The sequence below is a fragment of the Larus michahellis genome, chromosome 8 (genome assembly GCF_964199755.1).
Source record: "Larus michahellis chromosome 8, bLarMic1.1, whole genome shotgun sequence".
NCBI classification, from domain to species: Eukaryota; Metazoa; Chordata; class Aves; order Charadriiformes; family Laridae; genus Larus; species Larus michahellis.
In genome coordinates this window covers 39,732,404-39,747,263 of record NC_133903.1, presented here as the reverse complement: position 1 = coordinate 39,747,263, position 14,860 = coordinate 39,732,404, and the positions used below count along the sequence as shown (strand labels likewise).

At 50.5% G+C, this 14,860-nt stretch overlaps 1 long non-coding RNA gene across 2 annotated transcripts; it reads left to right on the top strand.

The window, feature by feature from the left end:
- The first annotated feature begins 3,450 nt into the window (after positions 1-3,450).
- LOC141748068 (uncharacterized) lies at positions 3,451-14,860 on the top strand. 2 transcript variants are annotated; one of them, XR_012588893.1, is made up of 4 exons: positions 3,451-3,726; positions 5,300-5,327; positions 8,182-8,357; positions 13,317-14,860. It is a non-coding gene; the product is annotated as an uncharacterized LOC141748068 (long non-coding RNA). The 2 variants fall into 2 exon arrangements; XR_012588894.1 differs by lacking the exons at positions 3,451-3,726; positions 5,300-5,327; positions 8,182-8,357 and adding an exon at positions 10,899-11,772.

The following is a 14,860-nucleotide window of genomic DNA, read 5'->3' as shown; positions in this document are numbered from 1 at the left end:
AGGCTCATCTCTAACAGCCAGCAGCTGCCCCGGTGCAGCATAGATGCTGTGATGGGACACTGCTGCTCTGCTGGCAGCAGCACTGGCTTGCAAGGCTCTCCCATGGGCACCACTGAAAGGAGGACTGCTGGGAGTACTTGAAGCTGTCGTGGGGTGGGGGACACCTGACCCTGAGGAACAGTGTGTTGAGGACCAGCAAAGCACCCAAAGCTGTGGGTTTAGGAGCAGGCAGCTCTTCCAGCGCTTCCTCCATGCCACATGCCCAGGCTACTGCCTGTGACTGGAGAAAGGATGTGCCAGGATGGACACACCCACTGTCCTGTGGAGTCGGGAAGGTCTACAGGACTGAAGGATGTTGGCCTTGTGAGCACTTGGGGAGCCACAGGCAGAAGGGTAGGTGGGGCTGTGGGTGCCATGATGTTGGCAAGGTAGAGCAAGGCTGGCAGCGGGCAGGGCTGGTGGCAGCAGCAGGTTCTGCCCACCCTGGGCAGTCAGTCCTTGCTCTAGGCCAGAAATCCAGGACCAGCAGGAGACAAGCCTGGCCACCTGCAGCCAGGCCATGGGCAGGGGTGAACGTCCCAGGGAGGGTGGTGGGGCAGCGAGGCCCCCAGGTGCACTGTCTACCTTGACACAAGCATGAAGAGGGAGTACATAAGGTCTTGGTCTACTGAGTGGAATGTGTGTGAACAAATGAGATGTTTTTTTTCCATCCAAGCACAGAGCTTGTTGGCAGCTGCTCTTACTTTAGGGACCCAGGAAGGGTGTCAAAGTTGCTGAAGACCTTCTGCCGCGGTGGAGAATGCAGGATTGGTGGTGGCCCCGCTGGTCTATAAAGCCTTCAGTTATGGTCACAGTGATAGCCCACCTGCAGGCTGATGTCCTGGCCCAGGTCCATCTCCAAGAAGGTGCCCGATGCCCAGGGCTGGGTCTGACCCTGGTGCCTCCTGCCCTGCCCTGGTCCCTGGCTGGGGTGGTGGGACAGGTCCTGCTTGCTGGGCCCTGCCCTGCTGCCCCAGGGACCCCCCATGACTCCCACCTCCCAGACAGCCCCTGGCCCCAGTGACCTGGAGGACCAGGGAACTGTGGGCAAAACGGTCTCGTGAACTGCGGGCAGCAAAGAAAAAATTCTGGCAGGAATTGTATGACTGAACCTCAGGTCATTACTGTTGTCTGTAATTCAGGGAGGAAAACCATGATGGGAGCTGGAGGCAGGGTGTACAGAGCAGGAGTGAGGTACCGCATCTGCAAGCGCAGTCCAAGGAGTACAGAGGTCTGCCCAGGAAGGAAGAAGAGCTGCGAGCAGCTCGGCAAAGTTGGAAGAGGAAGCAGCTCTGACGGAAACGGTGACCTGGATTCTCGGATCACTGAATAGCAGGAAGACTTGGAGTCTAATTGAGCAGCCAGAAAAAAAAAAAAAAAACAAACCAAAAAAACAAACAACCCAGTAGAAACTCAAATTAGAGCCTGATGAGAAACTGGAAGTGCTTCACCCAGCAGCACGGCTTTCTGGAAGGAGAAAAAAGATGGCACTCTCTGAGAAAACAACTTTGAGGTCAAGCTGGACAACAGCATAGGCTTTCCAAAGCACTGGGAAAGGAATCTAGTTGAACCAGCAGAAAGTTTCTCAGCTGGACAATATAAGGGAGCAGATCCAGGAGGCAAACCTCAACACGTGGCCAAGGCAGGCAGAGACAGTTATGCTGCCCTGGAAATGCAAGGGGCGAAGCAGTTGTCCCCTAACTCTGTGGACACTTCTACATTACTAAGGCTGTGCAGCCTCAGTAAGTGGGAACTAGGTCATCCAGAAATTATATATCATTATTACATGCAACCATATCATATGGCCGTCTCTTATTGATTTTCATTGCTGCTAAAAAGGAAGTAGTGTCAGATGAAGCCATTAATACAGGGAGATGTACGGATTTCTAGAAGCAATGTGTGGAAATCTGAATAGAGCTCTACAAAGGAAAAACCTTCCTGCTCTGGAGAGTGAAAGCGTGTGTTTGTGATGCCCAGAAAGCCTTGAGACAAGGTGTCTGAATGACTGGAAGGTCCACAGGAGAGGCTCACGCTCCAGCACATCTTCAGGTCTCTACAGTTCACTGGTGCAAACCCTCGTGTGGGTGCACTTGTACCGACTAGAGAAATTTCCATCTGCCTAGCTTGCCTTCATGGAAGTAAAGAGCAAGTTAAACCCAGTTAATGTTATCTGGATTCAATACACGCCAGGTAGAGTCAGCTGGTTTAAAGCAGTACCTTGGGGCCAGATATCTTGCCTCTCCTGCCAGCGGGACATACTGCTCAGAGCAAAGGCCTTCGATGTGGCCATGCTGCCACTGGCCCTTTGGTGGGCTAACCTGCAAGCTGCCGCCTTTGTACCACCCACATTTCTCACAGGGAGGTAATTCCTGTTGCCCCGTCCCGTGCCCAGGGCAGGCTGCCCGGCACGCTCTGTGCATGGTGGGCACCTTCCTGCCCCATCCCCGCTCAGCATGGACCCTTCCACACCTGACATGCACAGCTGACAAGCTGATGGGAATCTGGGGTGACCTGGGTGTCGTTTCCCCAGGCTGGGTGCCAGAGCAGCAGGCAGCAGTGCTGGGGGAAGGTGAAGGGTCTCCTGGCTATGTGCGTCTAGTGGAGGCTGCTTGTGCTGTTCCCTTTACAGAAAGCACCCGGAGATACTGAAGCTGGAGCCTTGTGCAACCCCAAGGAAGTTGTCGAGAAGTACAGAGTATCCACCAGCTGTCATCAAGAGACAGACAGACAGACATAGCTGTGGTGGGTGACCAGCACAGGCAGAGTAATGCACCTGGGGAGACCTGCCCAGCAGCAGAGTGCTATGAATAAAATACCATAGTAAAAAGCTGTAGGCAGATAGCGCTCCATCGTGTAATGCTTTTGCTGAGCAGGTGAGTGCTGTCTCAGATCCCTCACACAGCACCAGAGGGGGTAACGCTGCTCAGTTCAGTCACGGCAAACCTGCCTTTGATAGCACGGAGTAGCACCCAGATTTCACCTGTCACTTTGGAAGGCACCAGTATGGAGAGATCCTAAAGAGAGAAAACAGAGGATCTCGGAGCTGTAGCTCACTAGGAGGGAAACACAGCACTTGCTCATGCTTCTTTCCTCTCCTCCCTGCTGGCTCTCTGAATTAAACCATCTCTTGTTCTCCACTCCCATCTCTAGGACTGCAGGTCTCCAGCACATCCTTAGGTGCCCTCTCTGCTCTCCAGCTGCTGCTTCTGCATGGACCGGTCTCCTGAGGCCCCACTCTGTGTCTGGCAGCTCTGTGCAGCCTCAGAAACCTTGGGGTGGTTAAAGTTGTGAGTAGGCAAATTGTGCCCTGCTTATCTGCAGCTGTACTGACAGCCCCTCCTCCGTTTCCTGTGGGCCCTTCCTGTCTTCTCCTTTGGCTTCCATCCAGGCCTCGGTGGCATAATGAGAAGTTGCAAATGATCTCCAAAATCTCAAGTGCTTTGCTAGAGTTGTGGCTGCCAGCATGTTAAAGCCACAGCTACGGCAGCAGTGAAGCAAGGCTGATGCTGCTGGGTCTGAGCACTGCACAGCTCAGTGTGACACTGAGAGAGCAGCTCCTCCCTCTCCTAGAAAGGAAAGAGCTGGAAGGAAAATGATCAACAAGAAAAGTGTGTTCACAGGAGAAAGAATTTCAGTTGTTTGTGGATTCAGCTGCCCAGCACAAGCAATATTCGTTAGCACTGGCAGGTAAGGGCATGACACGGTGTCTCTTCTTTCCTTCCACTGGTTATCCAGCCCCCCAGGGGAGTGAGGGCAGGGGTCTAAATGGGGTAGGTCCAGCGGAGGATCTCCCATGAGGGACAGGACTTGCATGAGCTGAGAAGTCCTTGTAACTTCCTTCATCTGTAATTTTAGGATACATCCATTAACTGTATGCAGGTTTGGGTTTATTTCCTGTGCCTTGCCTTCTCCCTTCTCTCGCTGCTGGTGTCTTTAAAATATTCAGGGTTATAATGTTTTACCGACCACAAAAGTCAATCAGAAAGAAAACAGAAGTTTAAAAACCTGGTGTCACTCTGAAGTTCGTTCATGGTGTAGGTATACGCCAGACACAGCTTTAACAACAAAGCACATTTTCTCCTGTGGCCGCCTCTCTTGTCGGTAATGAAAACAGGAAGATGTTGCCTTTTTCCAGAGCATTATCGTGAATCCTTGGAGGAGCAGTGATGGTGCTGGAGTGCAGTGCCAGGGTGACCTGTAAAGGTCTAAAGCCTTCCCTGCCCGGGGTGAGAGGGGCTGCGCTCAGACTGGGGCCGGCGGCAGCAGCAGGGACTGACCCCACGACAGAGCCTAAGCTGGGGTTGCCCGGGGGCTCACCTGCCGGCGGTTTACGACCCGGCCCCGCTGTGCTCCGGCGGCACCGGAGGGAGCCAGGAGGGCAAACGGGCACCGAGCACCCCGCGGGCCCTCTGCCGTCGGGGCTGGGGGCGGGCAGCTGCCGCGGCCGCCACCCCGCCGTGTCGCCCAGCCGCGGTCCGCAGTGGCACCTGCTGTCGGGGCCGGGCAGCGCCGCCGCCCCGCTGCACTACAGCCACCCCGTTCTGGGGGTTTTTTTGGCTTGTTGGTTTTTTTTGGTTTTGTTTGTTTTGTCTTAAAAAAAACTCCGCTTGCCAGCGACCCAGGGACAGTTTGTTTCACTCGGCCCAGCAAAAGTCGGTGGGATTTAGGCTGGATTGTGAACCTCATTCCTTCGTTTCAGTGGGAGTTTCGCCCGCCTGAGAATCTGACCCATTAATTGAAGGGCCAAATGACTGCAGAAATACCTTCCCACACACGCTCAGTGGACGGCGATGCGACAGCTCATCGGGATGATTTGCATGGAGCCCTGACCCAGATCAGAGAACAGTCGTAGCATGAGAAATTTACTTCCAAAGCTTAATAATCCCTAAAGTATCTTTGCAGTAAACATTTCTCCTTTGCAAGTTTTACTGAGTCCAGTTGTGCTGCAAGAGCGGCCTCGTGAAAAAAGAACGCTTTCTTAGGGCTAGAATAAAGCAGCCGTTTTATATTAATTATGGGAAGACACCAGTCAAAGGCTGCAGTCATCCCTGATCCATTTCAGAGCACGACAGAAAGGCTGTTATCTGGAAGAACAAAGGGAACCAGTAAGTTATTTATAACTGGGGCTCCCACCATGCATGGCAGGTCCTGAGCCAGTTTAGGGTCACTGCTCCCTATGACAGTGGCCACCCCAGCTGTTGCAATACCATGTGGCCATGACTGGGTTGTTTGATAACTTGGCTTTTGTCTTTCTTCTCAGGGCTGTGAAAACCAGCGGATGGTGTCAGGTGAGCAGAACAAGACTGGGAATGCCAAACATGGCAATCTCAAACCTAAATGAGCAAAGCAGCAAGGCGCTTCCTTGCTCTTGCACCGTGGGAAGAGCTGGCTAGCAAAGGTGATGGATGGAGCGGGGGGGTGCAGGGCCTGGAGCTTGCTGGGGAGCCCGGATAGGATGAACTCCCTGCCTCTGGGTGCTGCAGGGGGTGGCCTCCCTCCTTCCCCACTTCCTGCAAGGAAAGGTGGGATGCAGGGTAGGGATGTAAGGCGGGGGGAAAGAACATGTTAGCCGGCATCTTCCAAAGACAGATTTCATTTGCTTTTAAGATCTGTTCTCTCTTTTCTGTCAAGGCATATGGAAATCGACTGCATTGTGTCCTGAAGCCCTGCGGGTGTTGGTTTTTCTGATTCAATAGTGTGTAGCTCATTATAATGTGGTCTGATAGGACATCTTCAATTCGCCACTGCAGACAAGTTTCTTTGATTGCTTTGTGACTAGTGCAATTGGAAACATGTTCCAAACACAATGATGGGAAGAAAAGGAGACCTACGTTTCCCTCCAGTGCGCCCCATGTGATCTATCTGGATGTATTGGGTCTGGCTGAGATGGAGTTAATTTTCCCCATAGCAGCCCCCATGGTGCCGTGCTTTGTATTGGTAGCCAGAAAGGTGTTGATAACATACCAGTGTTTTGGCTATTGCTGAGCAGTTCTCGCACAGCATCAAGGCCGTCTCTCCAACATTCCCCCCTCACCAGCAGGCTGGGAATGGGCAAGGTCTTGGGAGGGGACACAGCCAGGACAGCTGACCCAAACTGACCAAAGGGGTATTCCATACCATATGATATCTGCTCAGCAATAAAAGCTAAGAGAAAGGAGGAGAAGGGAGGGCATTCTTTATTACGGCATTTGGTCTTCCAGAGTAGCTGCTACTATGTGTACTGCAGCCCTGCTTCCTGGGAAGTGGCTGGACACCACCTGCTGATGGGAAGGAGAGAATAAATCTTTTGTTTTCCTTTGCTTCCACACTCTGCTTTTGCTTTTGTTAAACTGCCTTTATCTTGACCCACCAAGTCCAGCCATGGACTCGCTTCTGAGAACACAATGAGCTTGTCCATGTATATGGTGACTTGCAGCTCTTTTCCAAATGATCCTGCTCTGGGAAAGAAAAACGTAAGGGTCTCACGTTGGCATGAGCTCAATGATTTGGGGATTTTACTGTACTTTATGGCTCCGCTAATTGAGTTGAATGGAATATCATCTCTCTGCTTCTGCTCCTCCTGTTCTCTCCAAGCCCAAAATGAGAACATGAGGGCACAGCCCACCCCCTGTGTGAAGGCAAATGAAAAGTGGAGAGCATCTTCTCTTCCTTGTGTCTCCCATGGCTCTGGTGCTGGTGGTGTGGGGCTCACCTTATCCTTTTACCTCCCCAAGCCCAGCAAACCAGCCAATGTTTCTGAGACACAATTCTGATTACCTAGATTTAGGAACTCCACATGGGAATAGATAACACAAAAAGAGTGCAAGGGGTCTGAATTTAAGGGATTTTCAGCTTTGCCCTACTCCCAGTTTCTCAAGCTGGCACTTCCCCCCAGATCATTCCACGCTGAGCTGCGCGCAGCAGAGATCAGCTCTTCCTGCCTGTTCAGGCAGCCGTGGGCAAACTGGTTGTACTTTGTTCAGAAGAATAAACAGCAACAAGCATCACAGTCAGCTCGTTTCTACCGTCATCACTGATCTCGATCTGTCAACTGCTTTTGCTGCTTCTGATTTGTTGGCAAAGACACTCAAGCCAAAGGTCCTTTGGGAGATGCAAAGACAATAGAAGGAAACATTTGCCCGATGTCTGATGTTACCGCGAAGGGCTGGCCAGCACACATGAAAATACTGGACTTATGATGGAAAGTTTCATGGGAAAATTGCAGGGATAAGACCTGTGCTTCTAAGGACCTATCTGCTCCCTGATGCGTGCTCCAATTCTGGCAGGAATCAGCCTTTCTCAGCAAACTCCCACCCCTAAGGCTGGAAGGCTTTTGGGCTCAGGTAGGGCAGGGTATTAGTCACAGCAGCTCCCAGAGTCATTCCCTGTTTCCTATTCCTGATCCTGTCATGACATTCAGATTTCCAAAAAGGAACAGCTGTTCCCATCTGACTAGTCCTGATGAGGAGTACAATTTAAGCCCAAGACACCGACTGTCCTGCAGTTATTCCTTTGGTGCATTTTGGCTCTTCCCTCTTGCACCAGAAACACCCCAGTTCAGACACAAGCTGCGACTGTTCTGTGCAGCTGCTGCTTGTTATCCTGTCAGATCCTTTCGTATCAAAAGAGATCCTGTCTACGCATGAAATGAAACCTAGTTATAAAAGAAGAGAAAAATGTGGATTCCTGGGGCTGGGGAGGAGGCTGTGGGACTGTCTTAAACCCTGGGAGGTTAATTTCTGGTTCTGCAAACAAGCTCTGAGTGGGAAATGCCTGCTGGAGCCAGCTCCTCCCACTACAACGGATGTGTTGAGACTCAGTGTATGTGAAGGTTGCATCTCTGGGAGGTATATTGATGGACCACTGTCAGTGCAGGAAACTAACAAAACATTGCACGGCCCGTGGGTGTAAATTGGAGAAGTCAGACTGTTTTCAGTGGATTTACTCTAGATTTAGTAACGTTTCATCGTTATTTCATATGTATTCAGATTTCCTCATTAGTCATCTAAGCAAAGGGGTTTGCAATGGAAGCAACTGCAGATCAGGAGGAGGAGGGATGTCAGTAGCAGCAAAGCTCACGTCACAGCAGCACCAAGGCTTAGGTAATTTGGAAGTGTGGGTACCTGTCTCTCACTGTTGCACTAACTTGAATTTGTTTTGCAGAGGAACACGTACAGAAAAGGGCTGCATGGCTGTTCCTGAAGAGGAAGGACAGAAGAACTTGTTGATAGCACAAGGACAAAGGCGCAAACATGCTAAAGGGGTGCGCAAGGAGGATTTAAAGACGGGTTCAACAACAGCTACTCAGATGCGAAGAAGAAATTCTGTAGTAAGCACAGGTAAGAGAAGCTATTCTATATAGGAAAAATCTAAATAGAAATGGGAGTTGAGAGTAACAGCACAGAAAGAGACAGGTGTTTTTTTTCCAGAGGTTTGGAACTAAAGGAGAGAAATTTGATATGGGGAAAACCAGGAATATAGAGCTACCAGTCTCCTCCAGGCCAGCATTGCCCTAAAATGGCATTTGGAAACTAGACAGATACCAGAAGCTTTCTCAAATACTGGCAATCAGGAAAGAGATGGTCACAAAGCTAATTTCAAATGTGTCCAGGATGCTGTTCAAATAGACAGTGAGGGTACAGAGCAGGAAATTTGGAGTTCAAATATACGGATAACAGGACAACGTGGTGTGCAAAAAGCACCTAAAAGAGCACTGCAAACAGGCTTAAAAAAGATGCAGCAATGTACTGATCTCGGGGTCCAGAGGTGTCACTATGAAGTAATGACGCGCTGTCTCGCTTTTGCTGACTTGAGAACACACATGCAAATTACTCCAGGCTGCATTAACAAGCACGTGTGGACCTGAGACTACAGCAATGCGTAACACATGCCAAGCCAGCAGCCAAATGTGGGCTCAAGAGTCACAGGGGGTGGGGGAAGACTCCAGGGCACATTGAGCCATGAGACCTTGTTGCAAAAAGATGAGCAATATCATGAAGCACAAGAAAACTGTTAGTATTTTGCTGAGTTCTCAGATCTGAGACTGCTAAAGTAATGTTTTAAGTAAAATAACAAGATTTTGTATCTTTCCGACTAGTCATTTGACAGCTTTCCACAGATGGTCTGAAGTATGTATGAAAATATAATGCAAGTGGAAAATTCCTTGTCTAACTTTACACCATCCTTATGTACTAGGAGAAGGGTGGAAGCAGAAGAAACCTAGCAAGAAAGAGTGATGTTCCCAGTAGGAAAACAGACTGTGGAAATGCAAAGGAGTTGCAAGGAAAAGCGAGGGGATGAGTGAAGGCGGTGTTAGCAGCACCCAGTTTATCTAGGAAGGGGTAGAGGTTGGCTGAGCTGAAAGGTGGAGACACCCATCAGGAGTGGGAACCAGCACAGCTGTAGATGCTAGCTGAAGCCCTCTATGCAGATGAGATGGTCTCCAGAAGGTGTTCCAGCAGGCATCTGTGTCCTTCACATGGGAGGAAGGAGAGGGCAGGGGTGCTGGAGACTCGCAGGTGGAGAGGGCAGGGCACAGATGGTAGCAAGGAAGGATGAATAGTGTGCCTGGGATGGGAATGCATGGAGGACACTGGGGTCCTGGTCCAAGGGGCTCTGTGGAAAGGGAGAAGGTGGCAGAGAAGAAAAGTGATTCTGAGAGACAAGAGGGAATATGACTTCTAAGGGAGTTTGCAGTCAATGGCATCAAAAGCAGCAAGACAGCCAGGGGGATGGGGATGGAGGAGTGAGAGGCTGTGAAACATGATGGTGCCAGCAGAGGAATGAAGGTATAGACAGGGGCTGTTAGCCTGAGGGTGGAGTTGGCTGTGGTGCTGCCTGGAATTTCACATTCAGAGGACAAAGGAAGAAGAAAGGTGGGTCAGGGTGGGATTTGGGGACAGTGAGAGATTACAACGTGCTTCCCTTGTGGGGCTTGATGAAGGAGCCTGGAGGAAACTGAGGATTTGGAGAGGTAAAGGATGGAGTAAGGCTAGAGGTGCAAGCTATTAGGAGGTGTGGGAGGAGGTGCGGTTTCTGGGGTATTTGGATAGACAAGAGAATGAGAAATGCTGTTGACTGTACAAGAGCCAGGGAGAGTGCAGGAGAGGAGCAAGTCTGTCGCAGACCCAGGAGAAGCTGTCAGTGCCCTGAACAGGGGTACAAGAAAGAGGACTGTGTGAAGGAGTAGCCTGAAGTGGTGAGCAGGGGGTCTAAGGAGAAGGAAACTGGAGGAGAAGGACTGGGAGAGAGGGTGGGGCAAGAGGCACTAGGGAAGAGCACAGAAGGTGTGAGTAGGGAGGCGAAGAGGATGGAAAGGGTACAGCAGTGCAACATGGCTTCGTGTGCAAGAGAAAAGCAGATGGGAGTCAGAGCGCAGAGCTTGTGCGAAGGTGGAAAGGATGGAGAGATGGAAATGTTCCAAGGTGGGAGGGAGAGACAAATGAATAGGCAAATTATAACTAATGCAATAATTAGCTGCTACAGCAGTAATCCGATTGTCACCCAAAAAAAGAGGATGAGGCAGGGCGTTGGTGATGGAGGGGGAGGCGCGACCAGGCGGGCAGAGCCGGCAGGCAGAGGAGCAGAGGTGGGCCTAGCCTGCCAGGGCGCAGCGGCAGCGCGGCGGCAGCAGATGCTGGGGCTGCAGTTCCTATGGCAACATACGCAGGCAACAAGTGTGCAAACGTGGTGGCATTAGCAGGGGACAGCTGGGTGCCTTTCCATGTCACGGTCCTCAGGGTGGGAGCAGAGCCGTGCACCGTCCCTGGCTACCAGGGCTGCAGGGTGCAGCCCCTGAGGAAACCAGCACAAGTTATGTTTTGAGGCCAGATCCTCTCACTGCTGAGAAATGGATTTCTTGTGCCCTTTCTCCTCGATCCTAGGCATCCCAAAGCCCAGCAGAACAAGAGCTGCTGAGCATCTTGTCAGCAGCGAGGTTCCTGCGTGCCACATGGCGAGGAGGCAGCTCTGCAGCGCGTGGCCTCTGGAGGGGGGCCACGGAGGAGCGAGCATCCCTCCCTCCAGTCCCCCATGGCCGTGCACCACGGGGCTGGGGGCTTCGACCTCCAGTGCCCTGGCTCAGCCTGGCCTGCTGCAGCCGGCACATACCGACGGTGTGTAGGTGCCTTGCAATGCCGCTGCCAGAGCACGGGGCCAGTCTGCTCAGAGCAGGCAGAAACAGCACACGTTTTCCACAGGCTGGGGCCTTATTCTTCACTCCTCAGTAATTTTCGGCAGGATCTTCCCTTCCTCTCCTACCGGATCTCCTGTAATTAACCAGCTACTCTGCAGTGTTAGGCTAATGTCCTACGCTAAACAGCTGGAGACAGAGTACAAAGGCCAATTTTTCTGTCCAAAGCAGCGGTGTTTCCTAATGCACCAACTCCCAACAGCAAGGACGCCCCTGCGGCGTGCTGAGCAAGGGCCCCGCTCCTTTTGCCTTCAAGAGGCGCCCTGGCAGAGGAGACAGCTGGCAGGAGGCAGCCGACCCAGCCCAGGCCATGTTGTCCAGGCTGCTCCCCACCACCCCAGCAGCAGCCTTGCTCCGGCGGGAGCCGCATCGGGCCTCCCAAGCGAACGCCTGGAGCTTCCGCGGGGTTACAGCCGGATTTCGAGGAGCAGCCGCATCCAACAGCAGAGGGAGCTCTGGGAGAGGAAGAAGAGCAGAGGAAGCCTGGCAGGAGCAGCCCTGGGGAAGGAGGCAGGCAAGGAGGGGTCTGGCAGAAGTAACCGCGGGCTGCTCTGCTGCACCAGGTAGGGAGACGTTAAACGGCATAAAGGGATGAGGCAAAAAAGGGGCCTGGGAGAGGGAGAAGTGGTTGAAAAGCAACCACCATGGAAACGAAATGCCAGAAGAACTTTAGGTATAAAAAGACACGAAAGAGGCGAGCAAAAGAAGTGTCCGGGTGCTCTTTCTCTTGTAAGATTTAAGATTTAGGCTAACTTCAGGGTGTCTGGTGCTAAATAGCTCTAAGGGGGAGGAGGGTATCTTAGTTACTCGGGGAATGTTTTCAGTGTATTTAAATGTTAAAAAGGTCTGGCTACATTTTTTTCCCCGAGGAGAATGCTCTGTGTTGAGCACTTCTCAAGTCAAATTCATTTTGGAAAGTTTCAGTGACATTCTGAGAAACTAGTGCCATGAATTCACACCAGGATCAAAGCAAAGCAGCGAATATGCCTCTGTGGCTGCGTAAACGCATCCATTGGAAGATGATGGCCATTTCTGCCACAGGTGGGATGACAGCAATACCGATAGCCACATCACAGCGCCTACAAAGCCAGAGCGCAGATGTGACTCTCGAGCCACGGAGATCTTGGCAGGAAAATAAATATCCTTGTCTTTCCATCCCTTGTTCTCCGTGGTCCCGAGCACAGCACAAGAGCAGGTGTGATTCATTCTACAGTCTCTGAGCAACCCAAGGGAAAACCGCCTGCTAATTTCAGTTTCTGCTGTCAGAACGTATAATTAACCCAACAAAGCAAAATGCTATTTTGGGTTAGTATGTGATCAGACCTTCCTTCTCCTGCTACCGGTATGGTGATAAAATAAGTTGGAGGTGTTTGGGGCTGGGGAGGTCTATGTTTAGTTGTTTTGTGGTGGCTATGCAGCATTCGCAGTGAATTCGCACATAAAAATATCGCCGGTGCTTTCTCCAATTAGTTTACATTCAGGGTAAACAGAGAGAAGACGGAATGATTTGGAGATTACGGTAGCCTGCTTCCCTGTCACTGCACATATGTGCAACATTCCTCCCCTGTATATGTCTTTGGAGCAGGAGATGAAGCAGGTTTTAAATGAGCGTGCTGACTGCCACGGTGGCTGTGGGTAGGAATCATAGGAATACTTGGGTCTTTAAGATGTGTCATGTTAAATTAGAGTGGACAGTGTGATGCTAAACTGACAGTGGATATCTAATTGCAGAAGCTTTAGGGACTGGAATACTTTAGTTTATTGTCATTGTATTGGGAAGAGGATTTCAGAGGTGGAGTTCTATCATGTTGTTGCTATGTTTTCCCTTGGATAGAGTCTCTAGAATGGAGCGATTGATTTTGTTTGATCTAGAATATGTACACGTAACCAGCAGAAGGTGCTGCAGTTAAAGTGAAAAGATTAATCTAGCCGTTTCAAGCAAAATCAACTTCTCTCAGTGCTGTGCTGGCAAGCCTGGGTTCTGCAGGCTCCCAGACACAGCAGCCCTGTTGCAGTTGTTGAGGTGGGAAAAGAGCTCCAAGTCCCGCTAGGTCCCTGATTAAGCATCCCCATTTTTAAATAAGCTTTCTCTTCTCTCCTTCTACAGAACAACTGGTGGTTTTTTTGCTCCATGGGAAAATAGGAAGACAGAGAGAAGATGCAGTATGCAAGAAATAAATCATATAGTAGTCCCTTACCTCTTTTTTTTTTTTCTGCTGTTTTTGCCTGGTCTTCCTCAACTTTTTTTTTTAACGGTCTAGCTGGGTGAGTCCTTAATCTTCAGCCATTTGAATGACTGGAGATCAGTTATTTGCAGGCTCTGAGCATTTTGGTCCCACATATGTTCTTTCTTTTTCCTCCTGCTGCTCGGAAAGCTCTGCCCAGCTGTGCACCTCATTATGCCCTTGTGGCTAGGCTATTTTAAGAAAACTTATTCTAAATGAATAACAAAATCAGCAAGCTCTAACTACAGTAACTGTGGGATTGGGGAAGTAAAGGTTAAGTGCTAGCACAGGTATAGCTAAGCACTCTGAAGATAACTGGCTTGCCATTTCTCTAAAGACCATCACTTTCCTAGGTCCAGGTAGGGCACTTAGGTTTCGTGCCACGCCATTTGCACAGAGAGCCACAGCCATTTCACTGAGAAAGCCAACCGAGAGCTGAAGAGGGAAGAAGGGTTTTCAGTCATGATTTGAAGAAAGAAATAACAGACTGAAATGTCCCAGGGGAGGCAGGGAAATCATTCCAGCGAGCTGGGCTGGACAAGCCGTGACAGCTGAGAGCTTCTTTTGGTCATACCCTGCTAATTCTGGTTATGACAGGTTTTTAATTTTTATTTCCTACTCAGCCTCCACACTTAGCATTTAGTATTTGTGGAATCCAGGATGAACAGAAGAAGTACGGATCACAGAAGTAGTAAAGTGCAAAATTAAGAAAACAGGAAGAGCTAAGTAGAGGAAATGGACAAATTCAGTCATGGACTGACACCCTCTCCCAGCCCTCTGGCTCTAAAGGTCTGAAGGTACCCAACACCTCAGCTGTGGTAGCCGGGCGCTGCTGGGTTGGGATCTGGGTATGAAGGTGCCATGTTACCAGGCACTGCATTTGGCTGACACAGTCTCTACCTCGGGCTGACCAAGCAACACACAATCTTATTGCTGCTCCTGCCAAATTAAAGCCCTGCTCAAGCCAGCAGCTGGGGCGAAGGGTAGGGGATGGTGTTCGCAAGCAGCACCGCTTCCTGCCTTCCCACCAGCCCTCCCGTCCATCTCAGGTGACGCTGCATGCTTTGTGAATTTATCATCCTTTATTGATACGTGCAGATGGAAACGGATTGGCCATCTGTTGGTGGATCCACTGGATGAAGAGTGAAACCCCATGAAAACCACATCTGTGTAACCAGAAGCAGCCAGCAGAAGTTCTTACATTGTTCCTGCCATCACTTGAAAACCTTTGCTGAGCTGCAGCACGACAACAGGCGCTGCTCGCCATGCACACCAGCACGGCTGCTCCTCGTATTGCTTTAAAATACAAAGGTACTTACTAAGAATGAGGTTTCATACCCCAAATCTCCATTCCATTTTTAGATGGCTGTATTGCATGTTGAGTGACTTTGTGTTATCGCAAATAAAATAGAAGAACTGGTGAGAA